The sequence below is a fragment of the Aethalodelphis obliquidens genome, unplaced genomic scaffold (assembly GCF_003676395.1).
Source record: "Aethalodelphis obliquidens isolate GAN/ISIS:26980383/991018 unplaced genomic scaffold, ASM367639v1 scaffold1, whole genome shotgun sequence".
NCBI lineage: Eukaryota > Metazoa > Chordata > Mammalia > Artiodactyla > Delphinidae > Aethalodelphis > Aethalodelphis obliquidens.
The window spans coordinates 13483249-13500606 of NW_020837945.1; the positions used below are offsets into that span (position 1 = coordinate 13483249).

At 41.6% G+C, this 17358-nt stretch overlaps 1 protein-coding gene across 4 annotated transcripts in view; it reads left to right on the forward strand.

Annotated features, from left to right (window-relative positions):
* TIAM1 (TIAM Rac1 associated GEF 1) overlaps positions 1 to 17358 on the forward strand; it is a 407413-nt gene that overhangs the window by 223454 nt on the left and 166601 nt on the right. Inside the window, exon 1 of one of the 4 annotated variants that reach the window (XM_027101417.1) lies at positions 3250 to 3824. The exons of the other annotated variants lie outside the window; for them this stretch is intronic. The gene's annotated coding sequence lies outside the window, so the exon portion shown is untranslated. Of the gene's footprint in view, positions 1 to 3249; positions 3825 to 17358 lie in introns of those variants that run through there. 4 annotated transcript variants of the gene reach the window in all.

The window sequence follows — 17358 nt, forward strand, 5'->3', positions numbered from 1 at the left end:
ATCAGGATGAATGCTATCATAGTTCCCAAACAATTATTTTATCACCTTTGATGTGATAAAAGCGAACCACTTAGAGTCTTGATGCATTTTCAGTGAGAGGGCTGATTCTGCCCCAACCATAGGGTGAGGAGAAGGCCACGTTTGTGTGTGTGTTTTTTTAAATAAATTTATTTATTTTTGGCTGCATTGGGTCTTCGTTGCTGCATGCAGGCTTTCTCTAGTTGCGGTGAGGGGGGCTACTCTTCGTTGTGGTGCACGGGCTTCTCATTGCGGTGGCTTCTCGTTGCAGAGCACGGGCTCTAGGTGCACGGGCTTCAGTAGTTGTGGCACGCAGGCTCAGTAGTTGTGGCTCACAGGCTCAGTAGTTGTGGCTCACGGGCTCTAGAGCGCAGGCTCACTAGTGGCGCACGGGCTTACTTGCTCCGTGGCATGTGGGATCTTCCCAGACCAGGGCTCAAACCCGTGTCCCCTGCATTGGCAGGTGGATTCTTAACCACTGAGCCACCAGGGAAGTCCCACGTTTTTGTCTTAATAGACATTCAGGTGTTTACTCCCCATAAAATGCTCCCCTTTGTGAAATGCGGACGCCCCTTTTCATCCGAGGGTGGCTGCACTTCACGATTGTCTAAATCAGTGCAAACCTTTTCTTGAAATATTTCGGCTGTTTAATTAGGAATAAGCAGTGATGAAGCAATGATTTTGAAAGTAATTAGCTTAACATTCTGTTAGTTCTCTGTTGGACAGAAAATGTAGGTAGGTGACAGTCTTCCGTTCTGCAGATTCCAGAATCCTAGTGTCGTAGCGCTAGGACACCACAAAGGCATCAGGGACCCTCTAGTTTAACCCCCTCTCCTAATTTAACACCCAGAATCTTAATATGGTCAATCTTCCTTGGTAGGCACTCAAGTTTGTAGAATAAATGAATGAATGCTGTATATGTTCTGCTCTATTGCTACTCTTTCTTTTGTGACATAATTTCATGGCCATCTTGGCTGGAATGACCTGCTCTCCTGGCATGTTAATTTTATTTATATATAGGGGAAGCTTTATGTAGTTTGGTTGCCAGGTTTGGTGACCCTCATGAGATAAATACATTCATACACAAAACTTCTGTGGGTTCCACTCATTTGAAAAGCTGGTAAAAGCCATGGAAGTGCTCTTTTTACAAATGCAGATAGGCCTATGCACATAATTTTGTCTCCAATTCCAGAAGGTTCAAAGGCCTTTGAAAGTTCTCCAGGGATCCTATTCTGAGAACCTTTGTTTTAGCGTCAACTCCCAAGACCTATGCAGAATTGCTAAAGTTTGCAAGGTTATGTGACCCCTGCCCTTTAAAAGCATGAATGTTTAAAAGAAATACAAATAGCTTCATGTGGAGACTTGTAATTTCCATCTGGGCAGTGATTTTTAACTGAGGGTTGAGACCCTTTTGGGGTTTATTAAATAATGTTAGTGGTTTGGGGCCAACATTACCAAAACAAGGTAATGGAACATAATTGTAAAGAAATCAGGCTATACATCTATATATTGAGTTGAGATGAAAAATATGGGCCCCAGTTTGAGAAGCCTGATGTCTGCCCTGCTTGTTTTACTATATATATTTAGGGCAGTGGGAACAATTTAAAGAAATTCATGCTTTCTTTTCATGATCTGTTTTGACTGTGTTGGCCCTTTTTCTTCCTTATAAAAAAGGTCCAAGAGTCCACTGGTTCCACTAAGATTTTAATGTCTTGACAGCCTATCCCAAGTCATCACTTATCCACAGTTGTGAAAATAAGCTTAAATCCTACTCTTGAAGGCTCTCCTGATTTTTCTTTATATTCAGTCTTTTTTTCCTCCTCTCCAGCTAAGTAAAGATCAGTGTGATCCCCGCCAGGCCACCACTTAAGCACTTTTAGATAAGAGACTTAATGTTCCTAGACTCAGTTTCCTCATCTGTAAAATGATCCTGATAATGATAATTTCCTTCTCCCAGGATTATTGGGAAGATTATGAGTTTACACATGTAGAATGCATAGCATAAATCCTCAATAAGCATTAATCAGTATTCCTAGTAGTGGTTGAATTGTTTGTATACCGTAAGGGAATTGCATTTTTTAAAAATTTATTTATTTATTTTTGGCTGCATTGGGTCCTTGTTGCTGCGCGCGGGCTTCTCATTGCAGTGACTTCTCTTGTTGCCGGGCGTGGGCTCTAGGCGTGCAGGCTTCAGTAGTTGTGGCTCGCAGACTCAGTAGTTGTGGCGCACGGGCTTAGTTGCTCAGCAACATGTGGAACCTTCCCGGACCAGGGCTCGAACCCATGTGCCTTGCATTGGCAGGCGGATTCTTAACCACTGCGCCACCAGGGAAGCCCGGGGAATCTCATTTTATACTTCCTTTAGAACTTCTCAGAATTCATCCATTTGGGCTGCATTTACCAAGGAGATGAGCACTCTGGTGATGTTCTTGTTTTAAAAGCATCTGCCTATCAATTTTTTTAAAATGTACTCTATTTAACTCCTCATTTTTTTGGTATAAATTATTTTGCCCCCGCACGTCATAAATGACATTAAAAGAACAGTCTCTCTTTCCTCTTTTTGGATTGTGAACCAACATTCTGTTCACTTACAAATGTTACAAATGTTGCAAATGTTGATTTTTGGAACCCATATGGGAGTCTCCACAAAGACTCAGAATATCATTAAAACTCAAGTGCCAGGATCTGTTATTAAAGTAAATGTGGTAAAATAAAAAAAATTCTCAGAGTTAAGTGACTTTCCTGGTGTTTTTCCCCCTCAGAAGTACTTTTTGTAGGTACTGTGTCAATCTTTAAGGAAAGGAGTTTATTGAATTTCCAGAGTTATCAACAATACTCAAAGCAAATATTTCCCCCGAATCAATGTATTCAAATTCTTATAAGTTTATTTATTTATTATTTCTTTTTGGCTGTGTTGGGTCTTCGTTGTGCACGGGCTTTCTCTAGATGTGGCGAGCAGGGGCTACTCTTTGTTGCCGTGTGCGGGCTTCTCATTGCGGTGGCTTCTCTTGTTGCGGAGCACAGGCTCTAGGCACGCGGGCTTCAGTAGTTGTGGCACACAGGCTCAGTAGTTATGGCTCGTAGGCTCTAGAGCGCAGGCTCAGTAGTTGTGGCGCACGGGCTTAGTTACTCCGTGACATGTGGAATCTTCCCAGACCAGGGATTGAACCCGTGTCCCCTGCATTGGCAGGCGGATTCTTAACCACTGCACCACCAGGGAAGTCGTCAAATTCTTAGAAGAGATAATTTATGCATGAAAATCTTGCTTCTCTACCACTCAGTGTATTGCCAGAAGATTTAAGTTAAAGCTCGTTGTAGCTTATAATATATAGGATGTACTCTATGCATATAAATACTATTTTTTGCTCCAGTAGCTGCTATAATTTAAAGGTTGTGTGTGATGTGAGTTTGAGAAGGTTGATGAGCTCTCTCTCGTGGGGCAGCCCTACCTTCATTAAAATGCTTCCTGACACTCCTTTCTGTTCCATGCCCTGCCCTGTTCATTCCTTCCATCTACATAATGTTTTCATATTCTCTTTTCTTCCTTTCACTCTCTCTAGCTATAAAAACTTTCCCCTCGGAAGGAATGCAGTTACTAGTATCTGGCAGAATTCTATAGGGAAAGGCCATCTATCTATCGTCCAATGGACCAACGTTGGAATTCCCACTCAGCTACTTCTAAGAATTTGGGCAACACCATTGACCTCTCTGAGCTTCAGTTTGTTGTCTGTAAAAGGGGCCTCCTATTATCTGTGGATTCAGTGAATGGTTCATACTGATAAGGCGCAAGTTTACTTCTCTGAAAGGTATGTGTTTCTCGAGAAATAATTAAAAATCAACATCTAACAGTGGATTTTTTGGTTATTATTCAGCTGGGTAGGGAATGTATTTTGTGAACGAGGGGAGTCTTCTTAGAACCCCTGAAATCTCTTTATTTCTGTTTTCCTACTATTTGCAAGGGCTCTGACATTACATGCTGAGTGATAGGTGCTAATGATAACTTTTATTGATCCATCTTTTACGTTCCAAGTGAAGTATGTGCTTTTGCATATTATTACATTTAATTGTCATTGGTCACTTGGGGGTAGGATGGTGGTGGTACAGTGTTACTAGGAACAATCACTAGAACTGACTTCTTACCATTTACAGATGAGACATTGAAGTTTAGTGATGTTGAGAGTCTCACCCCATAGTCTTCCTGGCCCTCGAGGCTAATTTCTCAGTCACTGTTCAATCCTCTCTTTCCCTGTGAAGAGGTAGACAGAGATAATTAGACTGCTGAGTCAAAAATAGGGTGTCCCATCCCCCCCCCCCCCCCCCCCCCCCCCCCCCCCCCCGTCCAAGAACCGCCCTTTGTGCACTGCTACACTCCAACACGGAGGAAATGGACCTGTTCTGAAATTGATCCATAGACCCAGGTGTGGGAGGATGAGTCTTTTAAGAAATTACTAAGTTGACTCAAACATAATGATAAAGCACCTCCCATGGCTGTTTGGGCCAAAATCTGTATCCCAAGTTACCGGGAACCTTGGTGGACATTTTTGGAGTGATTTCACTTCAATGTTTAAAGCTTCTGTCTTTCACTGGGTGGTGTCATTAAAGAGAAAACACTTTCTTAGTAATATCAGCTGTTCCCTAGGTGGGGTCCTTCCCCTTTTTAGAAAACTGGCAGCTCAATTCAGGGTCTCCTGTCTCGCTTTGGAGGATATTAATTCCCCAGAGTGAGCAATTTTTGACCCTGTTCCTCTCTGTGCACCAACAAAGCAGTGTCAGAAAACATTTCGTGACAGTGAAGACGCTGGGCAAGGGAATCCAGGTTTTCCTCCTTGGTTCCAGCACCAGCGTGAGACGGTTCATGATTTACATATTGTGAGTCCTGCCAAGCTGATGCAGGTGTTGCTGACTTGTGAAGACATGTTGACTCTCCTTTCTCTAAAGAAAGGTTGAGATGCGGTCCTTTGTCATAGCTGTGCCAGTCACCGAGCTACACGTCAGTGTCTAAAAATACAGATTACACTGTGCTATAGAAGTAAACATTTTGCCGTACTGCCTTGAATAGGTTTTCTTTCAATGAATTTCGTCCTCCTTCCTGCTCACATCCCACGTTGCTGGGTAGCCCTTCCTTTAGGGTTGCTGGCTGTGATCATGAGATCATCTTAGTTGGCTTTGCCTTTTTGGTGTCAGTAAATTGTTAGGCGAGAACATAGTCGCTGGGAGTTTCCACGTGGGAGTGGTTAACTTCTACTTCTGAAAGGTAGCTAGTAAGGCTGGGTTTTCAGGAATCCAGTATGTCTCAGTTGTAAGTCTGTGAAATTAAGTTCACTTCCATGATGGTAAATTTCGAAGGATTTTTTTGGAGCTGGTAGCTTTGTGACCACCCAGAAGATTCTCACCGAAGTTCTTTAACCCAAGGCAGTTTTTTGTCTAGATAGGCTGACCCCTTTAACATACAACCCCAGATTTCAGTGGCTTCGTATACTCGGAGGTTTATGATTGCCCTCGTCAATCTATTGCAGGTTCTCTTTCTTCACAAGGTCATTCAGGGACCCAAGGCTGCTCCACCTGCTTGGCTTCTGGCTTCTCTGCATTTGATGTGTAGGAAAGAGAAGAGGCACCACCCGGAGGGTCTCAGGGGAGGTGTCAGGGCTAGATTCTGGAAGTGGCCAACATCATATGAGTTTGTATTCCATTGGCCGTGACACAGGCACGTGGCCCCCGCATAGGTTTTTTGGTCTGGGCTGGGAAGCTACATTTCCTCACTTCCCAGGTGAAAAAGGAATAAATTTAACGTCACAATTTCACGTTATAAACTTAATCTTAAGCGTTTCTGAAGGTGAGGTGTGTCTATTAGGAAGACCTTGACAGGGGATTGACTTGGTAGCTCGTTATTTGATCTGAATTCCGGATTTATTTTTACCTTAGGTGTTCATGAGCTTCCCGCGAATGGGGAAGAAGGGAATTTTTTTTTTTTTTTTAAGTGCTGCACTGGGGACTTTGCTTTTTTGCCTGATGATGTATTTATAACCTGTGTAAAGATCCAGAATTAACGTCTGGTCATGCATGATGCATTCTAGTTATAATCAGATTTGGGTTTTTCAGATGGTTCCTCTGTGGATCTGTGCTAACTTCAGAGATTATTCCCTGATGTCTGTTTTTGTACCTCACCTTGCCCTGAGTTTCAGGGTTAGAAGGCCACGTCATCGAGTTTCGTCGTTTGAGCAGCAGCTCTCTTGACTTTCAGGAGGATCCCAGCCAGACTTTCCTATCCAGGAGTGTGGAATTCCAGCCGTGTGATTTTTTTCCACCTAAGACATGTTTTCCCCTATAAATTCCAAAGCTTTTCATCTTTAATAATAATTTTGGAAGCATTTAAAACATTTCATACTTTCTCAGTCATCTTCAACAGAGTATGTGGAGCATAATTTAATCTGTAGTCAGTTTTTTCTTTCTTTCTTTTTTCTTTTCTCTCCAGCTGAGATTTGGTCAAGTAGAAGTTATTGAGGTTGGAAGGCCCGGAAAGGTGAGGCCATGAAGCTAATTGCACTGTTCTTCTCATGTGGCTTCATTTCCTCCTGTCACATCTGGTGTGGTATTCTGTCCCTTCTTCCTCCTTCCCATCAGCCACTGGTCCCTGGAACTCTCTGCCTTTGGTTTACTGTTGGCTGTCACACCAGATAACTCAGTGTGTTAAATCGAGAATCGATAGGTTCTAAATGAGGACTTACAGCAGAGAGACTCCCGCTACGGACAGAGTCAAGTTCACACTCCTCATCTCGTGGGCTACAGCCTTTGGCAGCTGGCTAGTCTGGTCCTGGCTGGTTGCACAAATTGCAGCCACCCCACGCTCATCACACACACACTGCCCCCTCTTTCTGAGCCACACCAAGTTATAATCCTCATAAACCATATCATTGTAATAAATATCAATGAATGTTAATTGAGTATTTACTATGTGCCAGGGTCTTTTGTAGAATATATTGAAGCATGAAACCTTCCCAGAGACCAAGGCATTTAGACTATATTGAATGTAGATCAAATTCTCAAATATTTAAAATAGTTAAATATTATGTTATTAATATATACTATTACATATCACATATTTATAATTTAATAATTAAGTATAGATTAAATGTTACCTATATAGGTGCGTGTGGAATACGTTAAAGCGTTTAACCATATCAAGGACGGGCTGGGTAACGTTATTCTCTCCCTTTTACAAACGGAGAAAGGAAATGCAGAGGTTACATAACTTACCCAAGGTCACACGGCTAGGGGGCGCCAGAGCAACCCATTGTGTAGTGCTGACTGCCTGAAGTAACTAGACTCCCATGGGTGAATTTTCCTCCCCAGCCCTTTATTCTACTTGGGGGAGCCCCTTATTTCTATGCTCAAAATTCAGTGGAGACTCAACATCTTCCTGTAACTTCCCCCTCTTCTCATGCTGTCTCTTTCCTGAACAGAATCAAATCTGTGCTCAGAAATGAGATCATTACACATTCCATCTATCTGCAAGCCCCCGTCTCTGCTGACTGGAGCTCCTCGAGGACAGGGCCGGGGCTGGGGAGGCCTTTGTTCGATGCTGGTGGAATTGATCAGCATGAGAGATTATCATGCCAGCTTCCCATTTTCCAGATGACAAAACCGAGGCTCAGTGTGGTTGCATCGCAGAGCTGTCTGGGAGGATCTGGGACTACTACCATTGTTTTCCGAGTCTGTGGCAATTGGACTTTGAAAGCAGAACACTCGGCAGTTATTTTGGTCTGGTTCCTTAGTTCCTGGCAGTGTTCTGGCTGGCGGGAGGTGTTGCTGAGTGTACCATGCACTTAACATGCACTTGGAGTGATAACAACAGTTGTAGGAGTGGCTTGGCATGAAAAGACAGAGCAGGGCCCTGAGTTTACACCAACCTGCTGACTGAGGGTTCAGATATTCTGGTGAGGACAGAAGGGCACATGAACACGTGTGGCTGAAGGGATTTTGTTTGATTTTTTCCTAAGATGAAACTAGCGAATTTTATACATCCTTTCATTCCTCCTCATATGTAATGTAGCAAATCACTTGCTAAATTATGTCTCCTTGTACAAATGATCCATAACTGTTCTGTCCCTGTGTATGTAACTTAGAATAAATAAACAATCAGGCTTCAAATTTTGTTTTTAATTTGAGATTGTCACAGACTTTGGGAAAAGTTGGCACTATCGTATAAAGAATGTTGTTTTCTCTCAGTCATTTGGGAGTACATTGCTATTACCCCCAGGCATGAGTGTTTTTTTCCTATAAGCAAGGGCACTCTACTACACAACCACCCTACAGGGCTCAAAATCATGAAATGAGCTGATACATTACCGTCAGCTCCACATCACACCCTCTTCCACTCTTGTCATTTGTCCCCAGCGCCATTTCAAGTAACAGGTGTTTCCAGTTAGCAGCATGTGATGCCTTGAGTTGTCATGTGTCTTCAGATGCCTTCAGTCGGGAACAGCTCCCCCGTCTTGGTGCTCATGACTTTGACTCTGTTGAAGAGCCCAGGCCAGTTATTTTGTTGCATGTCTGTCAGTTTGGCTTTGCTTGAGGCTTTCTCGAGATCAGATCCACATTCCACACCATTGGCAGACACACTAAATGGTGATGGTGTGTCCTTCCCACTGTGTCTTCCCTGGGAACTCCCAATGTGGACCCACCCCATTTCGGATGATAGTCACTCACCGTAGTCTCTTGGTTAAGATGGCATCTGCCAGCCTTCCCTGCTAGGAAGTTATTCTTTTCCCCTTTGTTAGTAAACTTTTTTTTTTTTTTTTTTTTCCTGCGGTATACGGGCCTCTCACTGTTGCGGACTCTCCCGCTGCGGAGCACAGGCTCCAGACGCGCAGGCTCAGCGGCCATGGCTCACGGGCCCAGCCGCTCCGCGGCATGTGGGATCTTCCTGGACCGGGGCACGAACCCGTGTCCCCTGCATCGGCAGGCGGACTCTCAACCACTGCGCCACCAGGGAAGCCCAGTAAACGTTTTATAGAGAGACTTTGAAACGGTGTCGAACCCCTATTTCTCAACAAACTTCGAGTTTACTTATTTATAGCTATATGGACTCATGGTTTCCTATTTTAGTCAATGGTTATACTGTGTTAGTGGTAGTATTTATTTTGATAACTCAGGTCCTCCCTGATTGGACCTGTGGGAGTCCCTTCAGGAGGGCTCCTCTGTGCTCTTCTGTCCACCATTCCTCACTCTGGCTGGACTCTGATTAACCCTGGATCCTTCCCTTTGTGGGTGCCACCCCTACCCTGCTTGGGCTCTGACACGCCTGTGCCAGGCCACTCCTGTGAGTGGATACCCTCCCCACTGTAGTTTTTAAAAAACTCATGTTTTTTTTTTTTTTAAATGCATACTTCTGGAGAGGGTGTGGAGAAAAGGGAACCCTCCTACACTGTTGGTGGGAATGTAAATTGGTACAGCCACTATGGAGAACAGTATGGAGGTTCCTCAAAAACCTAAAAATAAAGTTGCCAGATGATCCAGCAATCCCACTCCTGGGCATATACCCAGACACAACTATAATTCAAAAAGATACATGCACCCCTATGTTCATAGCAGCACTATTCACAATAGCCAAGACACGGAAATGATCTAAATGCCCATCAATAGATGAATGGATAAAGAAGATGTGGTAATATATATATATACACACACACATAGATATACAATGGAATATTAGTCATTAAGAAGAATGAAATAATGCCATCTGCAGCAACGTGGATGGACCTAGAGATTATCGTACTAATTGTAGTAAGTCAGAAAGAGAAAGACATATATGATACTGCTTATATATGGAATCTAAAAAAAGGGTACAAATGAACTTATCTACAAAACAGAAACAGACTCACAGACATAGAGAATAGACTTGTGATTGCCAAGGGGGTGGGGGTTAGGGATGGATTGGGAGTTTGGGGTTAGCAGGTGCAAACTATGATGTAGAGGGTGGATAAACAACAAGGTCCTGCTGTACAACACAGGGAACTATATTCGATATTCTGTGATAAACCATAATGGAAAAGAATATGAAAAAGACTGTATATGTATATATGTATAACTGAGTCACTCTGCTTTACAGCAGAAATTAACGCAACATTGTAAATCAACTATACTTCAATAAAATTTAAAAGAAAGTATATTTCACATTATCTTGGGGTCAGTATACTATAGACATATTAATGAAGGTTTTAAGATTGCCAATAAACACTTGAAAGAATGCTCAACATCATTAATCATTAGAGAAATGCAAATCAAAACTACAATGACATATCATCTCACACCGGTCAGAATGGCCATCATGAAAAAATCTACAAACAATAAATGCTGGAGAGGGTGTGGAGAAAAGGGAACCCTCTTGCACTGCTGGTGGGAATGTGAATTCGTACAGCCACTATGGAGAACAGTATGGAGGTTCCTCAAAAAGCTACAAGTAGAACTACCATATGACCCAGCAATCCCACTACAGGGCATATACCCTGAGAAAACCAAAATTCAAAAAGAGTCATGTACCAAAATGTTCATTGCAGTTCTATTTACAATAGCCAGGAGATGGAAACAAGCTAAGTGTCCATCATCGGATGAATGGATAAAGAAGATGTGGCACATATATACGATGGAATATTACTCAGTCATAAAAAGAAACGAAATTGAGTTATTTGTAGTGAGGTGGATGGACCTAGAGTCTGTCATACAGAGTGAAGGAAGTCAGAAAGAGAAAGACAAATACAGTACGCTAACACATATATATGGAATCTAAGAAAAAAAAAATGTCATGAAGAACCTAGGGGTAAGACAGGAATAAAGACACAGACCTACTAGAGAATGGACTTGAGGATATGGGGAGGGGGAAGGGTAAGCTGGGACAAAGTGAGAGAGTGGCATGGACATTATATATACACTACCAAATGTAAAACCAATAGCTAGTGGGAGGCAGCCACATAGCACAGGGAGATCAGCTCAGTGCTTTGTGACTGCAGGGAGATCAGCTCAGTGCTTTGTGACGGCCTAGAGGGTGGGAGGGAGGGAGATGCAAGAGGGTCGAGATATGGGGATATATGTATATGTATGGCTGATTCACTTCGTTATATAGCAGAAACTAACACACCATTGTAAAGCAATTATACTCCAATAAAGATGTTTAAAAAAAAAAATGAAGGTTTTAGGGGAGAACTGGTTTTGTTCCTCAACTGAAAAAACCCCAACGAAGCCTGTTTAGAATTTGTAGCTGGTATGGAGGGGAGCTTCTGTGCTCCAGGCACATTGTTTGTTTTTTTTTTTTGCGGTACCCGGGCCTCTCACTGTTGTGGCCTCTCCCGTTGCGGAGCACAGGCTCCGGAAGCGCAGGCTCAGCGGCCATGGCTCACGGGCCCAGCCGCTCCGCGGCATGTGGGATCTTCCCGGACCGGGGCACGAACTAGCGTCCCCTGCATCGGCAGGCGGACTCTCAACCACTGCGCCACCAGGGAAGCCCCCAGGGAAGCCCCCAGGCACATTCTTAAACAAATTACTGAAAGACTTAGGAGAAGTTCAGTCATGTTAAAAACCCAAGGATTGAAATTGCTGTCATCACTTTCTTCTCCGCAACTGGGTTGTGGAGAAAAAAAGGATTAGCAAGGTGATAGAAGGGCATCTTCTCAAGGAGAGTTGGGTTGGGAGGAAGGGCGGCTCACAGGAACCTTCGAGGATTACTTTTTAACTGTACCCAGTGGTTCTGGAAGGGAGGGGAAAAGGTGAGAACCACTTTTATTTATTTATTTATTTTTAATTGTCTGTGCTTATCTCTTCTTCCTCCCCTTTCCTCTCTCTCCCGTCCTTATCCATGCTGCCCAATCTTGTGCCCCAAACGCTCATTCATCACCACTTACATTTCTATATGACTAACTCAGATTTGCCGCTCTCAAAATCATCAACTACAATTCTTGGCCCCAAATTTAATTTTTAAAAATTGTTTATAGATAGATTTTTTTTTTAAAGAAAGATTTTAGTGAAACAATGATCATAGTGAACACGTTCAGTGGCACATCCTTGTTAAGAAAAAAATATAAAATGTATACTGTTGGGACTTCCCTGGCGGTCCAGTGGTTAAGACTCCCTGCGCCCAGTGCACGGGGCATGGGTTGGATCCCTGGTCTGGGAACTGAGATCCGGCATGCCACGTGGCCAAAAAAATAAATAAAGGAAAACCCTTCTCAACAACTGATCAGTCTATTAGAAGAAACATTAAGAGGGAAAAAGAAAACTGTGTTTAAAAATAAATAATTAAAAAAATAAAATTTATACTATTTACTTTATAAATATGTCTTCTCTGCCCCCTTCTCTCTCTCTCCCTCCCCCTCCCTCCCTCCCTCCCTCTCTCTCTCTGTCTCTCTCTGTCTCTCTCTGTCTCTTTCTCTCTCTCTCTCTCTCTCTCTCTCTCTCTCTCTCTCTCTCTCTCTCTCGCCAGGCAGTTTCTTTTTTTTCTTTTTTTCTTTTTTTTTACATCTTTATTGGAGTATAATTGCTTCACAATGGTGTGTTAGTTTCTGCTTTATAACAAAGTGAATCAGTTATACATATACGTATGTTCCCACATCTCTTCTCTCTTGTGTCTCCCTCCCTCCCACCCTCCCTATCCCACACCTCTAGGTGGTCACAAAGCACCGAGCTGATCTCCCTGTGCTATGCGGCTGCTTCCCACTAGCTATCTATTTTACATTTGGTAGTGTATATATGTCCATGCCACTCTCTCACTTTGTCACAGCTTACCCTTCCCCCTCCCCATATCCTCAAGTCCATTCTCTAGTAGGTCTGTGTCTTTATTCCTGTCTTACCCCTAGGTTCTTCATGACATTTTTTAAGATTGGGATTTAGTCGGTATACACCTGATTCCTTTTGGACCCTAAGCTTCCAAGATTTCCTTTCTTTTTTCCCGTCCTCTCTGTTTTTCTTCACTCCACAGGCTGCTGTTATTTCTGTGGTTGCTGTTTTTCATTTTTCATACCTCTGGTACCAACTTAGGAAACCTTTAGGTTGGCTTGGAGTTTCTGAGGAAATTGAAAAAAAGGACCTTTTCTTTGCTTTAGGAGTAAATAGAATATATGAATGTATCTGTAGCTTTCACAGCCAAATAGAGGCCAAAACTCTCAGGAACCCCACCAAGCGAGTGTCTTACATTTTATTGCTTTTGGTGAGCCATACCTTGGGATAGAGTTTCATACATATTCACTATATCATTTGCTTTTGGCTTTATCTTAGTCATTCTTCCCCAAAGAGTGTTTTTTTTTAAGGTCTTTTTTGTTGTAACAATTATAAATCATTTTGATGCTGATAACTGGGAAGGCAGTGCCATGCTGCTCTATAATCCAGAAGTTACTTAAAATTGACTGTGGATAGTATTGGGGGAGAGTTTTGCAAGATATTTGACATCTCAACTATATGTTGAATAACACTGTTTTTATTCTCTGAGTCTTATATCCCACCTGGATAGCAGGGGCAGGTCAACGGCATATGTCTGGCATACTTTGATGAACTTACCTAGAGGATAATTCCTATCTGAGCTTCCTCTTTATGCTTCTCAGTTCTAACTGTGTCCTGATTTAATGCCCTTGTCTGTATTCCATAGTTATAAGGGTTGTATAATAAGAGTCTAGAGAAGAATAAGAAATGGAACCCAGGGTTTTTATTGTATAGTTTTAAATTCCACTCTATTAATCTAGCTCTTGAGGCCCTGTAGGAACAGGCCACTCGTCTCCAGGCCTGGGCTTGTGGGGTCAGAGTTGATGGGCCACCTCGACCTCTTCCCAACCTTAAGCACTAAGCACCGTGTCTCAGCTGTAATAGCTGTTGTTTACGCTTGATAACAAAAAGTGATCACGTCATGTAATCGCACTCTGTAGAGGAACTCTGCCCTAAAATTCACAATTCAGATCTGACCTTTCTGTCTCTTCCATCCGTAACTGGGGGTTTCTACTCAAACATATGAGTCATATTTTTGGTGCTGGCTTTTCTGAGTCAGTTTAACAGCCAACACATTTTATTCTTGGCACCTCCTACCATGAGATAGCAGGTATTTGGGTTTTATCCCTCAAAACTGTGACCTTTTAAACCTAAATAGTGTATCTATATTTTATTTTTAGTTTATTTATATTTAGTAAGTCTGATTTGCTTTGTGCATTCCTGAAAAGTCCTGGGGCAAAAAATAAATAATGTTTTGCCATTGGCAATATTCTTTCCAAGACACTGAAATTTTTGTCTCTGGTTATCTTCAATCAGCATGGTTACTTATATTTAGAAGATGCATGTGCTGTGACTTTAATTTGGGTAGCAATAATCTTTTCAAAAAGCTTGCAAAGGCATACAAGAGCGAGAGGATGGGTGTATCATTTTACAAGGCGGTGGTCTTTTGGGTTGTCACTTCTCATCTTTATGCTTCATCATTGAAGAGGGATACCAGATACCCCTAGTGACTATTGTTATGTGCCGTGCCTTACTACTCCATTTGAAGGCTTCATGTGTTTTGTTTTCACTGTAATCAGTAAGGAAAAAGATTTCATACATTCAGGCACTGATTTCACTAATTTTATTTTTCTTACTTGCTTTTTTGGGAAAGCTTCTAATTGTGGTGCAAGAGCCTGGAGATTATGGTTACTAATCAATATTTAGATGTAATGAAAGATTGCATATTCCCCCCCCCCCCACCCAGGGTATCATTTATGGTGTCATGTCTTATGTTTAAGTCTTTAAGCCATTTTGAGTGTATTTTTGTGTATGGTGTGAGGGAGTGTTCTAACTTCATTGATTTACATGTGGCTGTCCAGCTTTCCCAACACCACTTGCCAAAGCGACTGTCTTTTCTCCATTGTGTATTCTTGCTTCCTTTGTTGAAGATTATTTGACTGTAGATTGTGGGTTTATTTCTGGGCTCTCTATTCCATTGATCCATATTTCTGTTTTTGTGCCAATACCGTGCTGTTTTGATTACTGTAGCTTTGTAGTATAGTCTGAAGTCTGTCCTCCAGGATATCATTTATTGATTACTTCCATGGCTCAGACAGTGGCCTGGGTGATTTCCAATGGATTGTCCTGTTTACCCATATTATTCTCATTCTACCAGTGAGGAAACTGAGTCTTCATGATGTGAAGTAACGGTCCCGGTGATTTGGGTATTAAGTAGCTTCAAAATTTCCACCCAATTCTGTCTGTCTCCACCATCCATCCTCTGAGCACTAATCTCTTAGTCCTGACCACTTGATGGCTAGTGACATAATGAAATGCAGCTGAGTTTGAGATGACTGTGGTCTGGGAACAGCCCTTATTTTGGCTGATGCTGTTGGGTGTCTTTCACAGTTGCTCAAGCCCTGTTCATTATCTGTTTCAGATTTCATTTTGAGATTAATTAATTAACCCTTAAGGGCTTTTCCCATTGTGTCAAGTTCAATAAAAAGAAGCTGACAAACTCCCATTAGAAATTGAACATATGTAACAAACAAACAGCACAAGCCTCAACAAGAACTAACAGTTGGCAGGGTTAGTGTTTGCTCCACTGAAGCCTGGGCCAATGTCAGCAGTTAATTGCATTCTCAGAAATATCATGGAAGCAGGGGAGGGTGGTGGGGTAGTCACATGGCCAGGTTTACTCCTGGAAAGCCAGGGCTGTGTTTTCCTTCATTCTGAAAGGCATGGAGAAGATTTAGTTTTGATTACATCCCAGAGGGAGATATCGAGGTCTTTCTGAGAATTAAATATGCATAACGTATTACAAGTTAATTTTGAATAGTTCATTTCTGTGTCTTAAAGGTTTGGGGATACACTGTATTAAAAACACAATATAAAAACAACAAACCTATGATTAGAAATGTCATTTCATGGCTGTTGATGTTTTTGTTTTAATGAGTGGGAAGAAGCCATTAATGGGATACATTAAACTCCAAATTGAAGTATTGTTGCTGTATAAAATCACCTGTAAAACCTGTATTCCTTTTCACCCTGCACTTCCTTCTTCTGATATATTTGTTTAATACAGAGTAAAATATTTGTTTCTTTCTCTGACTCATTTATACCAGAATTTATAAAAAAGGTTTCGGGGGCATGTATACCATTATGCTTTTTATTTTTTTTAAAGCTTGTATTCCAGTAGTCACGTATACACGTAGATATGTATGCATATACACACCACCCCTCACACACATATACATGAGCCCTAAGTGGATCAGATTTGATCCATGTCCAGTGAGTAAGAATTCTAAGAGCCAAGGATGATGCCAGGTTAGTCATTATTATCTTTCTCATGGCCTGTGTTGTACTTTTGTGGTTGATGGAAAGATATGGATGAGTGAAGATCTAGGAAATTGGAGAGGGAAGATTACCAGATGAGGATAGTGCTGGTCATGATGTTGATACTTGGAGTTGCCAATTAATTAAACAGCTTGATTACTTGGCTCTTTCTTCTGCAAGGAGAGGCTGAATCTATATAAATGAGTACCTTTCATTAGATGAGTTCGTACAGTAGTAACCCATCAAATACTTTCTCACAGGCTGTTCACAGATATTCTGCAAAATAAAGTTGCACATTTAAGAAAGTTTGGAAAACACTGGATTAAATAAAGTGAAATCCATTTCTTGACTGCAAGCGTTGGAATTCCCAACTCTGATCACAGAATGCATATTCCTTAAAGTATTTATAAACATGCCCTGTATATCTCCAGAATGTGTACAAATGTTGGAAGAGAGTGTGGGGTTGAGAATTGAGTACATGTATGAGTACACTCTTCCACCCACTCAACAATAGACATGTCACTTAGAAAGAAACAAGTGTGAGAGTTTATACATATGCCTTTCCTCCAAGTTGCTGAGATCATTAAATGATCTAATGTATATAGAAATGCTTTTCAAATTTTGAAGCACTCTGAAAACATTAGTTATTAATAAATCCTCTACTTTTTAAATTGTGGTATTATATACATAACATAAAATTTACCATTTTAACCATTTTTAGGTGTACAGTTCAATGGCATTAAGTATATTCACATTGTTTTGCAACCATTGCCACCATCCATCTCCAGAACTTCTTTCTTCCCAACCTGAAACTCTATGCCCATTAAACACTGACTCCCCCTTTCCCCCACCCCCTGGCAACCACCATGCTACTTTCTCTCTCAATGACTATTCTAGGTACCTCATATAAGTGGAATTGTACAGTATTTGTCCTATTTCACTCGGAATAATATCTTCAAGTATATCCTATGATTTTTTATGATGTGGGATTTTAATTTATTTTCTTAATTCACTCACCCCTGGTGCCATTCTTTTTTTTTTTTTTTTTTTTTTTTTTTT